The sequence below is a fragment of the Heteronotia binoei genome, chromosome 13 (genome assembly GCF_032191835.1).
Source record: "Heteronotia binoei isolate CCM8104 ecotype False Entrance Well chromosome 13, APGP_CSIRO_Hbin_v1, whole genome shotgun sequence".
In the NCBI taxonomy this organism is placed as follows: domain Eukaryota; kingdom Metazoa; phylum Chordata; class Lepidosauria; order Squamata; family Gekkonidae; genus Heteronotia; species Heteronotia binoei.
In genome coordinates, this window is record NC_083235.1 from 15,353,845 (window position 1) to 15,361,988 (window position 8,144).

Consider the following 8,144-nt stretch of genomic DNA (forward strand, 5'->3'; position numbering starts at 1 on the left):
CCAAAACTTCAGGAGTTTCCCAACCTGGATCGGGCCATTCTACCTCCACATCTCCTGCTGGTGGCTGGGAAGGGACCTAGCAACCCTAGTAGAAGGTATAATTTGTGGTTGTGTGTCCCCCTTTCCCCTGTGTTCCATCGGTTCCACCAGTTGAAACGTAAACTGAAGGCACTGTGGTCCACTAGTCAGGGCTGTTGCTTCCCTGAGCAGTTGGGGCAGAGATAAACAATTTCATAATGCTGTGTCACTGGCTGAGTGTTGACAGGGGACAGGCTAACACAGCGTGTCCACCACAAGCGCACAGATGTTGCCATGACTGGGGTGTTTTTGTCTCCTTACCTCTTTCTCTTCCCGCCAATTTCAACATTTTACCACAAAACACAACGGCAGCTTGGGGAAATGAAAAAAATTCTCTTCAGTGCCTGCTTGAGTGTGACTGGATGATAGGGTTGCCAATCCCCAGGTGGGGGCAGGGGATCCCCCGGTTTGGAGGCCCCCTCCCCGCTTTAGGGTCATCAGAAAGCGGGGGGGGGGAGGGGAATGTCTGCTGGGAACTCTATTATTCCCTATGGAGATTTATTCCCATAGAAAATAATGGAGAATTGATCCACGGGTATCTGGGGCTCTGGGGGGACTGTTTTTTGAGGTAGAGGCACCCGTATAGCATCCAGTGCCCCTCCCCAAAATACCCCCCGAATTTTCAAAACGATTGGATCATGGGGTCCAATTCTATGAGCCTCAAAAGAAGGTGCCCCCATCCTTCATTATTTCCTATGGAAGGAAGGAATTGAAAAGGTGTGCCGTCCCTTTAAATGTGATGGCCAGAACTCCCTTTGGAGTTCAATGGTGCTTGTCACAACCTTGCACCTGGCTCCACCCCTAATGTCTCCTGGCTCCACCCCCAAAGTCCCTAGATATTTCTTAAATTGGACTTGACAACCCTACTGGATGAATGTGAGTTCAGGGATCCTTCACACACAAGAAAAGCCTGGATATTTCACAGGACAGGCTTCCAGAAAGAGGCCTCTAAAAGAAAGAAACCTCTGGGCCCGCTGAACATGGGCAGCATTGCTTCATTTCTGTCAGGTCCTCAGAGCATTCAGTGTGTTCAAAGCGCTTCACAAATATTATCTTGCTGTCATCCTTATGCCAGGTGTTAGTTTAACTGTTAAACTGTTTATCCCCACATTTCCTGAGCACGATAGAAATAGGCCCTCATACAGCTGTTAGCCTCAGCTGGGAGTAGGGTTGCCAGTCTCCAGGTGAGGCTGGAGATCTCCTGGAATTACAACTGTAGCAGTGGGGGGTGGCGGGGGGGGGCAGTAGGGTTTCGAAGTACCTTTAAGTCCTCGGTGGGGGACTCTCCTCGCACGCCAGTGCGTGTGGCATGATGATGTCACCTGGAAGTGACGTCATCGCGCTGGTGACGTTGTGCAGTGACCGCTCTAGACGATTCCGGGAAAACTCACACCATGGCAATGTCACACGGCGACCACTCTAGGTGTTTCTGGGAAAACTCTATGGTTTTCTCAGACGCTGTAGCCATTTGGGAGGGAAAAACTCTATGGTACCTATTGTACCAAAGAGTTTCTCCTCTCAAATGGCTAGAGCATGCGGGAAAACCATAGAGTTTTCCCAGAAACACCTAGAGTGGTCGCCGTGTGACATTGCCATGGTGATGATGTCACTTCCGGGTGACGTCATTGCGCTGGTGATGTCGGTGGAGGTTCCCCCTGCCGGCCAAGGAAAGATTTGAACTTCCTACCTACAGCTCCATTCAGCCACAAATGCTTATCGGCCTTGTGCCAGCCGTTGTCTCTTGGCCTAACCTACCTCACAGGGCTGTTTTGAAGATAAAAAATAAGGAAGAACCAAGCACCCCGTTTTGAGCTCTTGGGAGAAAGGGGGAATTAAGTATGTACCAGCATATCCCAGGATTTTTATCCTGAATTATTAAATCCCATCTGTACTAACAAAGAACTCCAGGGTCTTTTGTTTTTGTCCTTTGCAGGATGCTGTGCGCTAAAGGGTACTTTATCACCGGTTAGTTATTTCTCAGAATTCTCCACCAAAATCACAGAGAATGTTCCCTCCACCATCTGTTTGTCGTTGACTATGAATATAACAATGGCCCCAGCTTAATCCCACAGGGGTGGCCAACGGTAGCTCTCCAGATGCTTTTTGCTGACAACTTCCATTAGCCCCAGCCATTCGCCATGCTGGCTGGGGCTGATGGGAGCTGTAGGCAAAAAACATCTGGACAGCTACCGTTGGCCACCCCTGCCATAGAGAATAAGGTTGCAGTCATCTGATGTCACTTTGGTAATGGAGTGGTATGCCTCACCTAGGGTTGCCAACCTCCAGATGGCACCTTGAAATCTCCCGCTATTAGCATTCATCTCCAGATGGCCAAGATCAGCTCCCCTGGATAAAAAGGCTGCTTGGGATAGGATTATATTCCGTTGATATCCCTCCCCTCCATGAACCCCACCTCCTCAGGCACCATCTCCCAAATCTCCAGGTATTTTCCAAACCAAAGGTAGCAATCTTAGCTTCACCGCAGAGATAACAACCTAGCAATCTTATGGTCTGGAACTCATGTATCTGCGGGACTGGCTCTCCTTGTATACTGCCCTTCCCCACAAAGAGCATTGTACTCAGCAGATAAGAACATTCTGGTGGTCCCTGGCCTGAGAGACATCTGGCTGACCTCCACCAGGGCCAGGGTGTTTTCCATCCTGGCCTCAACCTGGTGGAACTCTCTGCCAAATCACATCCATTCCCTGCAGGAGTTAATGCAGTTCCACAGGGCTTATATGGCAGAGATGTTATGCCAGGCGTTTGGTTGAGGACACTGACAGTTGAGACAGTGAGAGTGTGGTTCTTAGCTTAGGGCGTCTAGCCTGGGGGCCCTATAGGAAGGAGAATAGCTCTTCTCAAATAGCTCTTCTCAAGTAGCCTTGAGAGACAGTTTGACAGTGGAGTATTAAGGAAGTACAAGATAAACAAAACTAATTTTTGGAATAGAATGCAGCAGCATGGCTGATAAGAGAGCTGAGGAAGTGACATGCAAAGTCTGTGGCATGTTTGTGATTCAGCTGGGCTGGAGGAAGGCCCTGGGACAGAACTACTGGCAAAGTGAGTGTTAGTTTTTGCTTTTCCTAAAATGCTGGAGAGAACTGACTTAGGCTGCTGTGTGAGAGAACAGTGTGTGATGGGAAGTGAGTGTTTTGGAGCCTGCTGAAAGGGGTTTCTGATTGCTTCTCTGTGTTTTTTGTCTGGTTGGTTGCTGAGGGAGGAGGGCCTCTTTGCCTGGGGGTGGTCATTGACTCACCCTCTACTGCTGCTCTGGCTGTTGAATGTTTTTATTGCAAGGCTGCTCCTCACCAGAAGCATGAGCGGAAGGTCGAGAGCTAAAGGGCTCTTAGCCTGGGGTCTAGCCAGGGGCTCTATATGAAGGAGAATAGGTCTTTACAGGTAGTCTTGAGAGGCAGTTTGGTAGTGAAATATCAGAGAAGTACAAGATAAATAGAACTAATTTTTGAAATAAATTGCAGCAGCATAGCTGGTGAGAAAGCTGAGGCAGTGATGTGCAAAGTCTGTGGCATGTTTGTACTCCTATCCGAGGGTAACAACAATTACACTTGCAGCAAGTGTAAGTTGGTAGTGTACTGGAGAAGAAGATGCAGGGACCTGAGGCACATTTGTCCACTCTCCAGTTTATAAGGGAAGATTAATGGACAGAACACACAAAGTGCTTTTGAGAGAGCAAAAGGAGGAGGAGAAAAAGGTATCCTAGCAAATGGAGGACCACTCAATACAGGAGGAAGGTGCATGGAAGGATGTAACCCGCAGGAACAGGAAAACCAGAAGACATTCTGAGCCTCTGTTGCTAAGCAATCAGTTCCAGTATCTCCCCACAGAATCACTGGAACAAGGGCTACTCCCCCAGCCTCCACAAAGCTTGAAAGGAATTTCTCAGGCCCCTGTGGATAAGAGGACTCAAGCTTCTGCTCCTCAATATAGGAGAAGGCGTGTGCTAGTAATTGGGGATTCCCTACAGGTTCATAGATCCAGAGGAGTTAGCTGTGTTAGTCTGTTGCTGCAAAATAGCAAACAGTCCAGATTTTATTGTACCATAAGCTTTTGAGAAACACAGCTCTCTTTATCAGATGCATCTGATGAAGAGAGCTGTGCTTCTCGAAAGCTTATGCTACAATAAAATTTGTTAATCTTAAAGGTGCTACTGGACCCTGGACTATCCTACTGCGAGGGGTAGAGGATAAAGTGAGCTGACCATTAGAGTGGTTCCTCAGTGGAACAGGCTTCCTCTGGAGGTGGTGGGCTCTCCTTCCTTGGAGGTTTTTTGATCAAAGGTTAGATGGCCATCTGACAGCAATGAGGATCTTGTGAATTTAGGGGGAGGTATTTGTGAATTTCCTGCATTGTGCAGGGAGTTGGACTAGATGACCCTGGAGGTCTCTTCCAACTCTATGATTCTATGATTCACACTTGTTGTCTCAAGAGGCATGCTGTCTACCAGGTGCACACATCCAGGACATGACAGAAAGCATAGGAAGACTCATCAAGCCCACGGATTATTATCCTTTCTTGCTGATCCATGTGGGAACAAATGATACTGCCAGACAGAGTCCCAAACATATTAAAAGAGATGATGTGGATCCGGATGAGAAGGTGAAGGACCTGAGAACACAAGTTGTGTTTTCGTCAGTTTTTCCTGTTGAAGGCTGTGGCTTAGGAGGGGAAAGAATACTGCAAATAAATGACTGGCTACGTAGATGATGTCATCAGGCATACGTTTTTAAGATGAAACTTTTCTATTGGAGATGGTTTGCACCTCAAGAAGGTAGGGGAAATGTGTTAGTAAGAACCTTGCAAACCTAAAACGTAGGGCTTTAAGCTAAATCCTATGGGGGAGTGAGACAAAAATTCAAGGCCTAGTACAGGGGCGGCCAAACTTACATAACATAAGAGCCACATAGAATAAATGTCAGATGCCTGAGAGTCACAAGACAGGAACATCAGATGTCTGAGAGCCAAAAGACAAGAATAACATCTGTCTGAGAGCCGCAGGACAAGAATGTCAAACGAAGGGAAAAACAGATGTGGAGGGAGGAGGCATTTAACTTTAAATGCATTCTCCAAGCTGCCAGCCAATAGGGCAGTGGGGGATTCAAGAGCCACACAATATGTATGAAAGAGCCACATGTGGCTCCTGAGCCACAGTTTGGCCACCCTTGATGTAGAATAAACATCAGATGTTTGAGAGCTGCAAGTCAGGAAGGAAGGCAGGTTGCCAGCCTCCAGGTGGGGCCTGGAGATCTCATGCTTTTACAATTGATCTCCAGCTGGCAGAGATCCGTTCCTCTGGAGAAAATGGCTGCTTTGAAGGGTGGACTCTGGCATTATACCATGTTGAGGCCCCTCCCTTTCCCCAAACCCTGCTGTCTCCCAGCTCCACCCCCAAAGGTTTCCAGGTATTTTCCAACACAGATCTGGCAACCCTCTAAGAAGGGAGAAAATTAGATGAGGAGAGGTGGAAAGAAAGCAACGTTAACTTAAATATTCTCCAAACTGCCGGTTGGCTTGACTTGGAGAAATGATTTATAGAGGGAAATACTTTCTTCAAGCCGGCCGATGGGGCAATGAGGGCTTTGAGAGCCATGCAATATGTGTGAAAGAGCCACACGGGGCTCTTGAGCCACAGTTTGGCCACCCCTGACCTAGTATGATGCCAGTAACTGGAGGTAAGAATGCTAAAGTTTTGAGGGGAGTGGCATATATGCTAAGTAACATTGACTCATAGGTCAGCACAGAAACTACAACTTCAGGGCACATAAAACATGGATTCTGATGTCTCTAATGCGCAGAGTATGGGAAACAAACAGAAGGAACTGGAAGTCCTAATACAGGAAGGGGGCTATGACCTAATAGGCACTACTGAAACTAAGTGGGATGACACTCATAATTGGAATATTAGGATTGAAGGGCACAACTTATTAAAAAGGACAGACAAATAAGGAAAGGCGGAGGAGTAGCATTATATGTAAAGGAGGTATATACCTATGAAGAAATACATGAATCTGAGCATGGAAGTTCAGTTGAGAGTCTCTGGGTAAAAATAAAAGGCATAAGAAATAAGAGTGATATTATGGTGGGGGTCTGCTATAGACCACCAAGCCAGGCAGAGGACTTGGATGAGACACTCCTATAGTGACTCCTGATGGGTTGGTAATTATGTAGATGAGACACTCCTCGATAGATCTGGGTAACTACCGACCCATCAGTTTGACGTCAATACCTGGAAAAACAGTCAGTCCTTGAGAATTTAGAAAGGATGGCTGTGATACTAAGAACAAGTCATGACTAAACTTATCTCTTTTTTTGAGAAAGTTACTACCTTGCAGGATCAGGGGGAAGCTGTAGACATAGTTTATCTTGATTTCAGTAAAGCTTTTGATAAGATTCCACATACTATTCCTGTTGGTGAATTGGTAAAATGTGGTTTGGATCCTGTTACTGTTTAGATGGATCTGTAACTGTGAATGGTTCCTCATCCTTGTGGAGAGGAGTGACAAGTGGAGTGCCTCAGAGATCTTTCCTGGGACCTGTTTTATTCAAAATCTTTATAAATGATTTGGATGAAGGAATAGCAGGAATACTTATTAAATTTGCAGATGATACTAAATTATAAGGGTTTACAAATACAGTAGAAGATGGAGACAGGATACAGGATGACCCTGATGGCTGGAAAACTGGGCTAAAACAAATAAAATGAATTTTAATGGGGATAAATTAAAGTTCTGCATTTAGGTAGGAAAAATCCAATGCATAATTATAGCATCGGAGAGACTTGTCTTGGCAGTAGTATGTGCAAAAAGGATCCAGGGGTCTTAGTGAACCATACGCTGAACATGAGTCAGCACTGTGATGCTGTAGCTAAAAATGCAAATATGATTTTGGGCTGTAGTACAGTGTCCAGATCTCACGAAATGATGGTATCACTTTACTCAACTCTGGTTAGACCTCACCTGGTGTATAGTGTTCAGTTTGGGGGCACCACAATTAAAGAAGGATATAGACAAGCTGCAGCAAAGGAGGGCAACAGGGATGATAAGGGATCTGAAGACTGTCCTATGAGGACAGGCAGAAGGAGCTGGGTATGTTTAGCCTGGAGAGGAGGCGGCTGAGAGGTGATATGATCACCATCTTCAAGTACTTGAAGAGCTGTCATATTGAGGATGGTGCAGAATTGTTTTCTGTGGCCCCAGAAGGTAGGCCTAGAACCAATGGGTTGAAATTAAATCAGAAAAGTTTTTGGCTAAACATTAGGAAGAACTTCCTGACCGTTAGAGCGATTCCTCAGTGGAACAGTCTTCCTCGGGAGGTGGTGGGCTCTCCTTCCTTGGAGGTTTTTCAACAAAGGCTACAAAGCCATCTGACAGCAATGCTGTGAATTTAGGCAGGTATTAGAGGGAGGGCAGGAAGGGCTGCATCAGGGCTTAGTTTTCATGAACCTTTCTTACATGCCACTTTGGGGTCAGTCAGCAGTTTTTCTCCAGGCCAGTTTGGAAACGGATCCTGGAGGTTTTTGCCATCTTCTAAACATGGAGCAGTGTCACCGTGTGTGTGTGTGTGTTGGGGGGGGGAGGAATTTGTGAATTTCCTGTATTGTGCAGGGGTTGGACTAGATGATCCTCAAGGTCCCTTTCAACTCTATGATTCTGTGGTTTCCATCTGTCTGGCAGTCTTGTCACTTGCTTTCTCTCCCCCGCTCCCCCACCATGAGGCAGTGGCATAATCAATAGTTTTAGTATTATCTTGTTAGGCAAATTATTGCTTGTATTGCTTTTACGGTTAATATTTGAATATTTTTATTGATGTACATCACCCTGGGCCCTGTTTCACTCTAAAAATCTTATGCTGCTGCTGATGATATGGTGTGTGTGTGCTTGAAGGAGTCAAGAACTCTAAATCTTGACAGAAGTTGAGGAACCAATTCTTTCCAGCCTTTGAATTAAATCTGTAAGTTATTACCAGAGATAAGGGGCCATTTCATAGAAAAAGAGGTGCCAGAGCTCATTAGCACAAGTCATTTGCATATGCCCCACACCCCTGACATC